The 15734-nt window shown below is 50.2% G+C and overlaps 1 protein-coding gene across 1 annotated transcript in view; it reads left to right on the top strand.

Annotated features, from left to right (window-relative positions):
• Nucleotides 1–1432: 1432 nt before the first annotated feature.
• Nucleotides 1433–15734, top strand: part of LOC144675890 (uncharacterized) — a 75231-nt gene continuing 60929 nt past the window's right edge. The window contains exon 1 of the mRNA XM_078536431.1: nt 1433–1593. The gene's annotated coding sequence lies outside the window, so the exon portion shown is untranslated. The remainder of the gene's footprint in view (nt 1594–15734) is intronic.

Raw genomic sequence — 15734 nt, 5'->3', positions numbered from 1 at the left:
TTCCCTCCATCGCCTTCTCTCTCTCCTTCCCTCCATTACCCTGTCCTTTTCCTTCTCTCCATTGATCTGTCTCTCATTGTCCCTCCTTCACTTTCTCTCTCTCCTTCCCCCGTCACTCTCTCTCTCTCATTCCGCCAATCGCCCTGTCTCTCTACTTCAATCCATCTCCCTGTCTCTCTCCTTCGCTCCATTGCCCTGTCTCTCTCCTTCCCTCCATCACCCAGTCTCTCTCCTTCCCTCCATCGCCCTGTCTCTCTCCTTCCCTACATCACCCAGTTTCTCTCCTTCCCTCCATCACCCAGACTCTCTCCTTCCCTCCATCACCCATTCTCTCGCCTTTCCTCCATCGCTCTGTCTCTCTCCTTCCCTCCATCACCCAGACCCTCTCCTCCCCTCCATCGCCCAGCCTCTCTCCTTCCCTCCATCGTCCTGTCTCTCTCCTTCCCTCCAACGTCATGCCTCTCTCTTTCCCTCCATCGTCGTGTCTCTCTCCTTCCCTCCATCACCCTGTCTCTCTCCTTCCCTCCATTGTCCAGCCTCTCTCCCTCCATCCATCGCCCTGTCTCTCTCCATCCCTCCATCGCCCTGTCTCTCTCCTTTCCTCTATCGACATGTTTCTCTCTTTCCCTGCATCGCCCTGTCTCTATCCTTCTCTCCATCAATCTGTGTCTCTGCATCCTCCCATCGCCGCCTCCCCTTCACTCCATCGCCCACACACCCTCCTTCCTTCCATCGCCTTCTCTTTCCCTCCCCCCATGCCCTCTTATTTTCCTTCTCTCCATCGCTCTGTCTCTCTTCGTACCTCCTTCACTTTCTCTCTCTCCTTCCCTCCATCACCCTTTACGTCTCCTTCGCTCCATCGCCCAGCCTCTCTCCTTCCCTCCATCGCCCTGTCTCTATCATTCCCTCCATCACCCTGCTTCTCCCCTAACCTCCATTGCCCAGTCCCTCTCCTTCCCTCCATTGCCCTATGTCTCTCCTTCCCTCTATCATCCTGCCTCTCTCCTTCCCTCCATCACCCAATCTCTCTCTCCTTCCCTATATCGCCCTATCACTCTCTTTCCCTCCATCACCCTGTCCCTCTCCTTCCCTCCATTGCCCTGTCTCACTCCTTCCCTCCATCGTCCTACCCTTTTCCTGCCCTCTCCCTGCCAACCTCTCTCTCCTTCCCTCCATCACCCAGTCCCTCTCCTTCCCTCCATCACCCAGTCTCACTCCTTCCCTCCATCGTCCTACCTTTTTCCTGCCCTTTCCCTGCCTTGATCCGTGTAGTGTTGACAGACGGGAGGTTGGATGGTTCCCTGAGGGAGATGCCGGCCTCTGTATCCCTGTAATGGGCAGTGGGACCCGAGAGGGCCTGTTGACAGTGGGGGAGGGGATGGTGAGGATCGCCTGTATAACTGGGATCTTTCCATTCTGACCCACAGGTGTCTTGCTTTGGACTCCTGACCACAAGCCCCTGCCTCGGTCCCGCGGTGGTCAACTGCTGAGGGGGAGGGGACGTGAGTGTGGAGAACTGGTACCCCCCAGATCACGTTTAGGGTTCGGACTTCATTCGGGAAGGCACCAGGCTGCAGAAATCCCGCCTTCCAGGTATGTGGGTTGCGCGTCGGCGGAGTTAGATGCCGGAACAATCTCATCGGGTTCCCTGTTCTCCACCGATAGCCCTGTGTCAATCCCAAACTAATCCCACTGTCCCGCTCACTCCCCGAGCCCTGTGTCAATCCCCAAACTAATCCCACCCCCCCACTCTCTCCCCATAGCCCTGTATCAATCCCCAAACTAATCCCACTGTCCCACTATCTCCTTAAACCCTGTATCAATCCCAAAACAATCCCACAGTCCCACTTTCTCCCCATAACCCTGTATCAATCCCAAACTAATCCCACTGCCCCATCTCTTCCCATAGCCCTGTATCAATCCCAGACTAATCCCACTGCCCCACTCTCTCCCCATATCCTGGTATCAATCCCCAAACTAATCACACTTCCCCACTCTCTCCCTTTAGCCCTGTATCATTCACCAAAATAATCCCACTGACCTGCTCTCTCCCCATAGCCCTGTATCAACCCCCAAACTAATCCCACGTCCCGCTCTCTCCCATAGCCCTGTATCAATCCCAAAATAATCCCACTATCCCACTCTCCCCCCATAACCCTGTATCAATCACTAACTAATCCCACTGCCCCACTCTCTCCCCTTAGCCCTGTATCAATCGCCAAACTAATCCCACTGCCCCACTCTTTCCCCATAGCCCTGTGTCAATCTCTAACTAATCCCACTGTCCCACTCTCTCCCATAGCCCAGTATCAATCCCAAACTAATCCCACTGCCCCACTCTCTCCTATAGCCCTGTATCAATCTCAAACTAATCCCACTGTCCCACTTATCCATATCCTGGTATTAATCCCAAAGTAATCCCACTTCAGCACTCTCCCCACCATAGCCCTGTATCATTCCCAAACCAATCCAACTGTCCCGCTCTTTCCCCATATCCCTGAATCAATCCCAAACTAATCCCATTGCCACACTCTCTCCCCATAGCCCTGTATCAATCTCAATTTAATCCCACTCTCCCGCTCTCTCCCCATGAATCTGTATAAATCCCAAACTAACCCCACTGCCCCGCTCTCTCCCCATTGCCCTGTATCAATCCCCAAATTAATCCCATTGTCCCACTCTCTCCCCATTGACCTGTATCAATCCACAAACTAATCCCACTGCCCCACTCTCTCCCCATTGCCCTGTATCAATCCCAAACTAATCCCACTGCACCACTCTCTCCCCATGGACCTGTATCTATCCCCAAACACATCCCACTGTCCCACTCTCTCCCCATAGCCCTCTATCAATCCGCAAACTAATCCCAATGTCCCAATCTCTCCCCATGGTAATGTATCTATCGCCAAACTAATCCCAGAATACCAATCTCTTCCCTTAGCCGTTTATCAATCGCCAAACTAATACCACTGCCCCACTCACTCCCCATACACCTCTATCAATCCCAAATTTATCCGACTGTCCGACTCTCTCCCCATAGCCGTGTGTCAATCCCAAATTTAACCCACCCTCCCACTCTCTCCCCAGGGCCCTGTATCAATCCCAAACTAATCCCACTACCCCATTTTCCCCCAAAAGCCCTGTATCAATCCCCAAACTAATCCCAATGTTCCACTCTCTCCCATAGCCCTGTATCAATCCCAAACTAATCCCACTGTCCCACTCTCACCCCAGAACCTTGTATCAATCCCCAAACGAATGCCACTGCCCCACTCTCTCCCATAGCTCTGTATCAATCCCAAACGAATCCCACTACCCCACTCTCTCCCATAGCCCTGTATCAATCCCAAACTAATCCCACTGTCCCGCTCTCTCCCCATAGCCCTGTATCAATCCCAAACTAATCCCAATGCCCCACTCTCTCCATAGCCCTGTATCACTCCCAAACTAATCCCACTGTCCCACTCTCTCCCCATAGCCCTGTATCAATCCCAAATTAATCCCAATGCCCCACTCTCTCCATAGCCCTGAATCAATCCAAAACTAATCCCACTTTCCCACTCTCTCCCCATAGCCCTGAATCAATCCCAAACTAATCCCACTGCCCCACTCCCTCCCCATAGCCCTGTATCAATCCCAAACTAATCCCACTGTCCCACTCTCTCCCCATATCCCTGTATCAATCCCCAAACTAATCCCACTGTCCCACTCTCTCCCATAGCCCTGTATCAATCCCAAACTAATCCCACTGTCCCACTCTCACCCCATAACCCTGTATCAATCCCCAAACGAATGCCACTGCCCCACTCTCACCCCATAACCCTGTATCAATCCCCAAACTAATCCCACTGCCCTACTCTCTCCCCATGGACCTTTATCTTTCCCCAAACTATTCCCACTGTCCCACTCTCTCCCCATAGCCCTGTATCAATCCCCAAACTAATCCCACTGCCCTACTCTCTCCCCATGGACCTTTATCTTTCCCAAACTATTCCCACTGTCCCACTCTCTCCCCATAGCCCTGTATCAATCCCCAATCGAATCCCATTGTCCCACTTTCTCCCCATGGACCTGTATCTATCCCCAAACTAATCCCAGAATACCAATTTTTCCCTTAGCCCTTTATCAATCACCAAACTAATACCACTGCCCCACTCTCTCCCCATACACCTCTATCAATCCCAAATTTATCCGACTGTCCGATTCTCTCCCCATAGCCCTGTGTCAATCCCAAACTTATCCCTCCCTCCCACTCTCTCCCCATAGCCCTGTATCAATCCCCAACTAATCCCAATGTCCCGCTTTCTGCCCGTACACCAGTATCAATCCCAAATAATCCCACTGCCCCACACTCTCACCATAGCCCTGTATCAATCCCCAAACTAATCCCACAGTCCCACTCTCTCCCCATAGCCCTGTATCAATCCCCAGACTAATCCCACTGTCTCATTCTCTCCCCATAGCCCTGTATCAATCTCAAACCAATCCCACAGCCCCACTCTCTCCCCATAGCCCTGTCTCAATCTCAACCTAATGCGACTGCCCCACACTGTCCCCATAGCCCTGTATCAATCCCCGAACTAATCCCACTGTCCCACTCTCTCCCCATAGCCTTGTATCAATTCCCAACCTAATCCCACTGTCCCACTCTCATCCATAGACTGGAATTAATCCCAAACTAATCCCACTGTCCCACTCTCCCCCAAAATCCCTGTATCAATCCCACACTAATCCCACTGCCCCACTCTCTCCCCAAAGCCCTGTATCAATACCCAAACTAATCCCACTGTCCCACTCTATCCCATAACCTTCTGTCAATCCCAAAATAATCCCACTGTCCCACTCTCTCCCATAGCCCAGTATCAATCCCAAACTAATCCCACTGCCCCGCTCTCTCCCATAGCCCTGTATCAATCTCAATCTAATCCCACACTCCCGCTCTCTCCACATGAATCTGTATCAATCCCAAAGTCATTTCTCTACCCCACTCTCTCCCCATTGCCCTGTATCAATCCCCTAAATAATCCTACTGTCCCAATCTCTCTCCATTGACCTGTATCAATACCCAAACTAATCCCACTGCCCCACTCTCTCCCCATGGACCTGTATCTATCCCCAAACTAATCCCAGAATATCAATCTCTTCCCTTAGCCCTTTATCAATCGCCAAACTAATACCACTGCCCCACTCTTTCCCATACACCTCTATCAATCCGAAATTTATCCCAATGTCCGTATCTCTCCCCATAGCCCTGTGTCAAGCCCAAATTTATCCCACACTCCCACTCTCTCCCCATAACCCTGTATCAATCCCAAACTAATCCCACAGTCTCACTTTCTCCCCATAGCCCTGTTTCAATCCGCAAACTAATCCCACTGCCCCACTCTCTCCCCATAGACCTGTATCAATCCGCAAACTAATCCCACTGCCCAACTTTCTCCCCATAGCCCTGTATCAATCCCCAAACTAATCCCACTGTCCCACTCTCTCCCCATAGACCTGTATCAATCCCAAACTAATCTCACTGTCCCACTCTGTACCCCTACCTCTGTATCAATCCCAAAATTATCCACCTGACCCGCTCTCTCCCCATAGCCCTGTATCAATCCCAAAATCACCCCACTGCCTCGCACTCTCCACATAGCTCTGTATCAATCCCAAACTAATCCCACTGCCCCATTTTCCCCCAAAAGCCCTGTATCAAACCCCAAACTATGCCCACTGTCCCACTCTCTCCCATAGCCCAGTATCAATCCCAAACTAATCCCACTGTCCCACTCTCTCCCAAACCCAGTATCAATCCGAAACTAATCCCACTGCCCCACTGTCTCCCATAGCCCTGTATCAATCCCCAAACTAATCCCACTGTCGCACTCTCATCTATAGCCTGGTATTAATCCCAAACTAATCCCACTTCCGCACTCTCCCCCCATAGCCTTGTATCATTCCCAAACCAATCCCACTGTCCCGCTCTTTCCCCATAGCCCTGAATCAATCCCAAACTAATCCCACTTCCCCACTCTCTCCCCATAGCCCTATATCACTCTCTATTTAATCCCACTCTCCCGCTCTCTCCCAATGAATCTGTATCAATCCCAAACTAACCCCACTGCCCCACTCTCTCCAAATTGCCCTGTATCAATCCCCAAACTAATCCCACTGTCCCTCTCTCTCCCCACTGACCTGTATCAATCCCCAAACTAATCCCACTGCCCCACTCTCTCCCCATGGACCTATATCACTCTCTATTTAATCCCACTCTCCCGCTCTCTCCCAATGAATCTGTATCAATCCCAAATTTATCCCACCCTCCCACTCTCTCCCCATAGCCCTGTATCAATCCCCAACTAATCCCACTCTCCCACTCTCTCCCCATTGAACTGTATCAATCCCCAAACTAATCCCACTGCCCCACTCTCTCCCCATGGACCTGTATCTATCCCCAAATTAATTCCACTGTCCCACTCTCTCCCCATAGCCCTCTAACAATCCGCAAACTAATCCCACTGTCCCAATCTCTCCCCATGGACCTGTATCTATCCCCAAACTAATCCCAGAATACCAATCTCTTCCCTTAGCCCTTTATCAATCGCCAAAATAATACCACTGCCCCACGCTCTCCCCATACACCTCTATCAATCCGAAATTTATCCGACTGTCCGACTCTCTCCCCATAGCCCTGTGTCAATCCCAAATTTATCCCACCCTCCCACTCTCTCCCCATAGCCCTATATCAATCCCCAACTAATCCCACTGTCCCACTCTCTCCCCATAGCCCAGTATGAATCCCAAACTAATCCCACTGTCCCACTCTCTCCCATAGCCCAGTATCAATCCAAAACTAATCCCACTGTCCCACTCTATCCCATAGCCCTGTATTAATCGCAAACTAATCCCAGTGCCCAACTCTCACCAATAGCCCTGTATCAATCTCAAACCAATCCCACTGCCCCACTCTCTCCCCATGGACCTGTATCTATCCACAAACTAATCCCACTGCCCGACTCTCTCCCCATGGACCTGTGTCTATCCCCAAACTAATCCCACTGCCCGACTCTCTCCCCATGGACCTGTATCTATCCCCAAACTAATCCCACTGTCCCACTCTCTCCCCATAACCCTCTATCAATCTCAAACTAATCCCACTGTCCCACTCTCATCCATAGCCTGGTATTAATCCCAAACTAATCCCACTTCTGCACTCTCCCCCCAAAGCCCTGTATCATTCCCAAACTAATCCCACTGTCCCGCTCTTTCCCCATAGCCCAGTATCAATCCCAAACTAATCCCACTGTCCCACTCTCTCCCCATAGCCTTGTATCAATCTCAATTTATTCCCACTCTCCCGCTCTCTCCCCATAGCCCTGTATCAATCCCAAACTAATCCCACTGTCCCACTCTCTCCCCATTGCCCTGTATCAATCCCAAACTAATCCCACTGCCCCACTCTCTCCCCATGGACCTGTATCAATCCCCAAACTAATCCCACTGTCCCACTCTCTCCCCATAGCTCTCTACAATCCGCAAACTAATCCCACTGTCCCAATCTCTCCCCATGGACCTGTATCTATCCCCAAACTAATCCCAGAATACCAATGTCTTCCCTTAGCCCTTTATCAATTGCCAAACTAATCCCAATGCCCCACTCTTTCCCCATACACCTCTATCAATCCGAAATTTATCCGACTTTCCGACTCTCTCCCCATAGCCCTGTGTCAATCCCAAATTTATCCCACCCTCCCACTCTCTCCCCATAGCCCTATATCAATCCCCAACTAATCCCACTGTCCCACTCTCTCCCCATAGCCCAGTATGAATCCCAAACTAATCCCACTGTCCCACTCTCTCCCATAGCCCAGTATCAATCCAAAACTAATCCCACTGTCCCACTCTATCCCATAGCCCTGTATTAATCGCAAACTAATCCCAGTGCCCAACTCTCACCAATAGCCCTGTATCAATCTCAAACCAATCCCACTGCCCCACTCTCTCCCCATGGACCTGTATCTATCCCCAAACTAATCCCACTGCCCGACTCTCTCCCCATGGACCTGTATCTATCCCCAAACTAATCCCACTGTCCCACTCTCTCCCCATAACCCTCTATCAATCTCAAACTAATCCCACTGTCCCACTCTCATCCATAGCCAGGTATTAATCCCAAACTAATCCCACTTCTGCACTCTCCCCCCAAAGCCCTGTATCATTCCCAAACTAATCCCACTGTCCCGCTCTTTCCCCATAGCCCAGTATCAATCCCAAACTAATCCCACTGTCCCACTCTCTCCCCATAGCCTTGTATCAATCTCAATTTATTCCCACTCTCCCGCTCTCTCCCCATAGCCCTGTATCAATCCCAAACTAATCCCACTGTCCCAATCTCTCCCCATTGCCCTGTATCAATCCCAAACTAATCCCACTGCCCCACTCTCTCCCCATGGACCTGTATCTATCCCCAAACTAATCCCACTGTCCCACTCTCTCCCCATAGCTCTCTACAATCCACAAACTAATCCCACTGTCCCAATCTCTCCCCATGGACCTGTATCTATCCCCAAACTAATCCCAGAATACCAATGTCTTCCCTTAGCCCTTTATCAATTGCCAAACTAATACCACTGCCCCACTCTTTCCCCATACACCTCTATCAATCCGAAATTTATCCGACTGTCCGACTCTCTCCCCATAGCCCTGTGTCATTCCCAAACTTATCCCACCCTCCCACTCTCTCCCCATAGCCCTGTATCAATCCCCAACTAATCACACTGCCCCGCTCTCTCCCCATAGCCCTGTATCAATCCCAAACTAATCCCACTGCCCCAGTCTCTCCCCATAGCCCTGTATCAATCCCCAAACTAATCACACTACCCCATTTTCCACCAAAAGCCCTGTATCAATCCCCAAACTAATCCCACTGTCCCACTGTCTCTATTAGACCTGTATTAATCCCTAACTAATCCCACTGTCCCACTCTCTCCCCATGAATCTGTATCAATCCCAAACTAATTCCTATGCCCCACTCTCTCCCCATAGCCCTGTGTCAATCTCTAACTATTCCCACTGTCCCACTCTATCTCATAGCCTTGTGTCAATCCCAAATTTATCCTACACTCCCTCTCTCTCGCCATAGCCCTGTATCAATCCCCAAACTAATCCCACTACCCCATTTTCCCCCAAAAGCCCTGTATCAAACCCCAAACTATTCCCACTGTCCCACTCTCTCCCATTGCCCAGTATCAATCCCAAACTAATCCCACTGTCCCACTCTCTCCCATACCCCAGTATCAATCCCAAACTAATCCCACTGTCCCACTCTCTCCCCATAGCCCTGTATCAATCCCAAACTAATCCCACTGTCCCACTCTCTCCCCATTGACCAGTATCAATCCCAAACTAATCCCACTCTCCCACTCTCTCCCCATAGCCCTGTATCATTCCCCAAACTAATCCCACTGTCCCAATCTCTCCCCATGGACCTGTATCTATCCCCAAACTAATCCCACTGTCCCACTCTCTCCCCATAGCCCTCTATCAATCCGCAAACTAATCCCACTGTCCCAATCTCTCCCCATGGACCTGTATCTATCCCCAAACTAATCCCAGAATACCAATCTCTTCCCTTAGCCCTTTATCAATCGCCAAACTAATACCACTGCCCCACTCTCTCCCCATACACCTCTATCAATCACAAATTTATCCGATTGTCCGACTCTCTCCCCATAGCCCTGTGTCAATCCCAAATTTATCCCACCCTCCCACTCTCTCCCCATAGCCCTGTATCAATCCCCAACTAATTACACTGCCCCGCTCTCTCCCCATAGCCCTGTATCAATCCCCAAACTAATCCCACTGCCCCACTGTCTCTATTAGACCTGTATCAATCCCAAACTAATCCCACTCTTCCACTCTCTCCCCATAGCCCTGTATTAATCCAAAACTAATCCCACACTCCCGCTCTCTCCCCATGAATCTGTATCAATCCTAAACTAATTCCTATGCCCCACTCTCTCCCCATAGCCCTGTATCAATTGCCAAACTAATCGCACTGCCCTGCTCTTTCCCCATAGCCCTGTGTCAATCTCTAACTATTCCCATTGTCCCACTCTATCTCATATCCTTTTGTCAATCCCAAACTAATCCCACTGTCCCACTCTCTCCCCATAGCCCTGTGTCAATCCCAAACTTATCCCACCCTCCCACTCTCTCCCCATAGCCCTGTATCAATCCCCAAACTAATCCCACTGCCCCATTTTCCCCCAAAAGCCCTGTGTCAAACCCCAAACTATTCCCACTGTCCCACTCTCTCCCATTGCCCAGTATCAATCCCAAACTAATCCCACTGTCCCACTCTCTCCCATAGCCATGAATCAATCCCAATCTAATCCCACTGCCCCAGTCTCTCCCCATAGCCCTGTATCAATCCCAAACTAATCCCACTGCCCCACTCTCTCCCCATAGCCCTGTATCAATCTCAAACTAATCCCACTGCCCCGCTCTCTCCCCATTGCCCTGTATCAATCTCAATTTAATCCCACTCTCCCGCTCTCTCCCCATGAATCTGTATCAATCCCATACTAACCCCACTGTCCCACTCTCTCCCCATTGCCCTGTATCAATCCCCAAAATAATCCCACTGTCCCACTCTCTCGCTATTGCCCTGTATCAATCCCCAAACTAATACCACTGCCCCACTCTCTCCCCATAGCCCTCTATCAATCCGCACACTAATCCCACTGTCCCAATCTCTCCCCATAGCCCTGTAGCAATCCCAAACTAATCCCAGAATACGAATCTCTTCCCTTAGCCCTTTATCAATCGCCAAACTAATACCACTGCCCTACTCTCTCCCCATACACCTCTATCAATCCGAAATTTATCCGACTGTCCGACTCTCTCCCCATAGCCCTGTGTCAATCCCAAATTTATCCCACTGTCCCACTCTCTCCCATAGCCCTGTATAAATCATAAACTAATCCCACTGTCCCACTCTCTCCCATAGCCCTCTATCAATCCCATACTAATCCCACTGCCCCAGTCTCTCCCCATAGCCCTGTATCAATCCCCAACTAATGCCACTGTCCCACTCTCTCCCCATAGCCTTGTATCAATCTCACACTAATCCCAATGTCCCACTCTCCCACCATAGCCCTGTATCAATCCCCAAACTAATCCCACTAACCCACTTTCCCCCAAAAGCCCTGTATCAAACCCCAAACTATTCGCACTGCCCCGCTCTCTCCCATAGACCAGTATCAATCCCAAACTAATCCCACTGTCCCACTCTCTCCCATAGCCCAGTATCAATCCCAAACTAATCCCACTGTCCCACTCTCTCCCATAGCCCAATATCAATCCCAAACTAATCCCAATCCCCACTCTCTCACATAGCCCTTATCAATCTCAAATTCATCCCACTGTCCCACTCTCATCCATAGCCTGGTATCAATCCCAAACTAATACCACTCTTCCACTCTCTCCCCATAGCCCTGTATTAATCCCTAAATCCCACACTCCCGCTCTCTCCCCATGAATCTGTATCAGTCCCAAACTAATTCCTATGCCCCACTCTCTCCCCATAGCCCTGTATCAATCGCCAAACTAATCGCACTGCCCCGCTCTTTCCCCATAGCCCTGTGTCAATCTCTAACTATTCCCACTGTCCAACTCTATCTCATAGCCTTTTGTCAATCCCAAACTAATCCCACTGTCCCACTCTCTCCCCATAGCCCGTATCAATCCCAAACTAATCCCACTGCCCCGCTCTCTCCCCATAGCCCTGTATCAATTCCAAACTAATCCCACTGCCGCACACTCTCTCCCCATAGCCCTGTATCAATCCCCAAACTAATCCCTCTGTCCCGCTCTCTCCGCATAGCCCTGTATCAATCCCAAACTAATCCCACAGCCTTACTCTCTCCCCATAGCCCTGTATCAATCCCAAACTAATCCCACTGTCCCGCTCTCTCCCCATAGCCCTGTATCAATCCCAAACTTATCCCACTTTCCCAATTTCTCCCCATAGCCCTGTATCAATCCCAAACTAATCCCACTGTCCCAATCTCTCCCCTAGACCTGTATCTATCCCCAAACTAATCCCAGAATACCAATCTCTTCCCTTAGCCCTTTATCAATAGCCAAACTAATACCACTGCCCAACTCTCTCCCCATACACCTCTATCAATCCGAAATTTATCCGACTGTCCGGCTCTCTCCCCATAGCCCTGTGTCAATCCCAAACTTATCCCACTGTCCCACTCTCTCCCATGGACCAGTATCAATCCCAAACTAATCCCACTGTCCCACTCTCTCCCATAGCCCTGTATCAATCCCAAACTAATCCCACTGTCCCACTCTCTCTCATAGCCCTCTATCAATCCCAAACTAATCCCACTGTCCCAGTCTCTCCCTATAGCCCTGTATCAATCTCAAACAAATCCCACTGTCCCACTCTCATCCATAGCCAGGTATTAATCCCAAACTAATCCCACTTCCGCACTCTCCCCCCAAAGCCCTGTATCATTCCCAAACCAATCCCACTGTCCCGCGCTTTCCCCATAGCCCAGTATCAATCCCAAACTAATCCCACTGTCCCACTCTCTCCCATAGCCCTGAATCAGTCCCAAACTAATCCTACTGCCCCACTCTCTCCCCATAGCCTTGTATCAATCTCAATTTATTCCCACTCTCCCGCTCTCTCCGCATACCCTGTATCAATCCCAAACTAATCCCACTGTCCCAATCTCTCCCCATGGACCTGTATCTATCCCCAAACTAATCCCAGAATACCAATCTCTTCCCTTAGCCCTTTATCAATTGCCAAACTAATACCAATGCCCCACTCTCTCCCCATACACCTCTATCAATCACAAATTTATCCGACTGTCCGACTCTCTCCCCATAGCCCTGTGTCAATCCCAAACTTATCCCACCCTCCCACTCACTCCCCATAGCTCTGTATCAATCCCAAACTAATCACACTACCCCGTTTTCCCCCGAAAGCCCTGTATCAATCCCCAAACTAATCCCACTGCCCCACTGTCTCTATTAGACCTGTATCAATCCCAAACTAATCGCACTGCCCCGCTCTTTCCCCATAGCCCTTTGTCAATCCCCAACTAATCCCACTGCCCCACTGTCTCTAGTAGACCTGTATGAATCCCAAACTAATCGCACTGTCCCACTCTCTCCCCATAGCCTTGAATCAATCTCATACTAATCCCAATGTCCCACTCTCTCCCCATAGCCCTGTATCAATCCCAAACTAATCCCACTACCCCACTTTCCCCCAAAAGCCCTGTATCAAACCCCAATCTAATCCCACTGCCCCGCTATCTCCCATTGCCCTGTATCAATCTCAAACTAATCCCACTTCCGCACTCTCCCCCCATAGCCTTCTATCATGCCCAAACCAATCCCACTGTCCCGCTCTTTCCCCATAGCCCTGAATCAATCCCAAATGAATCCCACTGCCCCACTCTCTCCCCATAGCCCTGTATCAATCTCAATTTAATCCCACTCTCCCGCTCTCTCCCCATGAATCTGTATCAATCCCAAACTAATCTCACTGTCCCACTCTCTCCCCATTGCCCTGTATCAATCCCCAAAATAATCCCACTGTCCCACTCTCTCCCCATATCCCTCTATCAATCCGCAAACTAATCCCACTGTCCCAATCTCTCACTATAGCCCTGTATCAATCCCAAACTAACCCCAGAATACCAATCTCTTCCCTTAGCCCTTTATCAATCGCCAAACTAATACCACTGCCCCACTCTCTCCCCATACACCTCTATCAATCCGAAATTTATCCGACTGTCCGGCTCTCTCACCATAGCCCTGTGGCAATCCCAAATTTATCCCACCCTCCAACTCTCTCCCCATAGCCCTGTATCAATCCCCAAACTAATCCCACTAACCCATTTTCCCCCAAAAGCCCTGTATCAAACCTCAAACTAATCCCACTGTCCCACTCTCTCTCATAGCCCTGTATCAATCACAAACTAATCCCACTGTCCCACTCTCTCCCATAGCCCAATATCAATCCCAAACTAATCCCAATCCCCACTCTCTCACATAGCCCTGTATCAATCTCAAATTCATCCCACTGTCCCACTCTCATCCATAGCCTGGTATTAATCCCTAACTAACCCCACTTCCGCACTCTTGCCCAATAGCCTTGTATCATTCTCAAACCAATCCCACTCTCCAGCTCTTTCCACAAGCACTGAATCAATCCCAAACTAATCCCACTGCCCCGCTCTCTTCCCATAGCCCTGTATCATTCACAAACTAATCCCACTGTCCCCGCTCTCTTCCCATAGCCCTGTATCATTCACAAACTAATCCCACTGCCCCGCTCTCTCCCCATAGCCCTGTATCATTCACAAACTAATCCCACTGCCCCGCTCTCTCCCCATAGCCCTGTATCAATCCCAAACTAATCCCAGTGTCCCGCTATCTCCCCATAGCCCTGTATCAATCCCAAACTAATCCCAGTGTCCCGCTATCTCCCCATAGCCCTGTATCAATCCCAAACTAATCCCACTGTCCCACTCTCTCCCCATAACACTGTATCAATCCCAACCTAATCCCACTGTCCCGCTCTCTCCCCATAGCCCTGTATCAATCCCAAACTAATCCCACTGCCCCGCTCTCTCCCCATAGCCCTGTATCAATCCCCAAACTAATCCCACTGCCCCGCTCTCTCCCCATAGCCCTGTATCAATCCAAAAAATAATCCCACTGTCCCACTCTCTCACCATAGCCCTGTATCAATCCCAAACTAATCCCACTGTCCCGCTCTCTCCCCATAGCCCTGTATCATTCCCAAATTAATTCCACTTCCCCACTCTCTCCCCATAGCCCTGTATCAATCCCCAAAGTAATCCCACTGCCCCACTCTCTCCCCATAGCCCTGTATCAATCCCAAACTAATCCCACTGCCCCACTCTCTCCCCATAGCCCTGTATCAATCCCAAACTAATCCCACTGTCCCACTCTCTCCCTATAGCCCTGTATCAATCCCCAAAGTAATCCCACTGCCCCACTCTCTCCCCATAGCCCTGTATCAATCCCAAACTAATCCCACTGCCCCACTCTCTCCCCATTGCCCTGTATCAATCCCAAACTAATCCCACAGCCCCGCTCTCTCCCCATAGCCCTGTATCAATCCCCAAACTAATCCCACTGTCCCACTCTCTCCCCATAGCCCTGTATCAATCCCCAAACTAATCCCACTGTCCCACTCTCTCCCCATAGCCCTGTATCAATCCCAAAATAATCCCACTGTCCCGCTCTCTCCCCATAGCCCTGTATCAATCCCCAAACTAATCCCACTGCCCCGTTCTCTTCCCATAGCCCTGTATCATTCCCAATCTAATCCCAGAATACCAGTCTCTTCCCTTAGCCCTGTCTGAGTCTCAATGTCACATTGTGCTCTCCCATTCTATTTCCCCATACCACTGTATCAATCCAAATAAACCCACTGCCCCACCCTCTCCCCAAAGACCTGTATCAATCACAAACTAATCCCAGAATACCAATCTATTCCCATAGCCCTGTATCTTGCCCCTAACTAATCCCTCTCTCCCACTCTCTACCGATAGCCCTTTATCTATCAGCACTTATTCCCACTGATCCGCTATCGCCGAAGAGCCCTGTATCAATCCCCAAGGAATCCCAGAAAACCAATGTCTTCCCATAGCCCTGTATCAATCTCAAACTAATCCCACTGC

The sequence above is a fragment of the Cetorhinus maximus genome, unplaced genomic scaffold (assembly GCF_964194155.1).
Source record: "Cetorhinus maximus unplaced genomic scaffold, sCetMax3.hap1.1 HAP1_SCAFFOLD_1214, whole genome shotgun sequence".
NCBI classification, from domain to species: Eukaryota; Metazoa; Chordata; class Chondrichthyes; order Lamniformes; family Cetorhinidae; genus Cetorhinus; species Cetorhinus maximus.
Note: the sequence above shows the minus strand (reverse complement) of the source record. Positions and strands in the feature narration are given on the sequence as shown.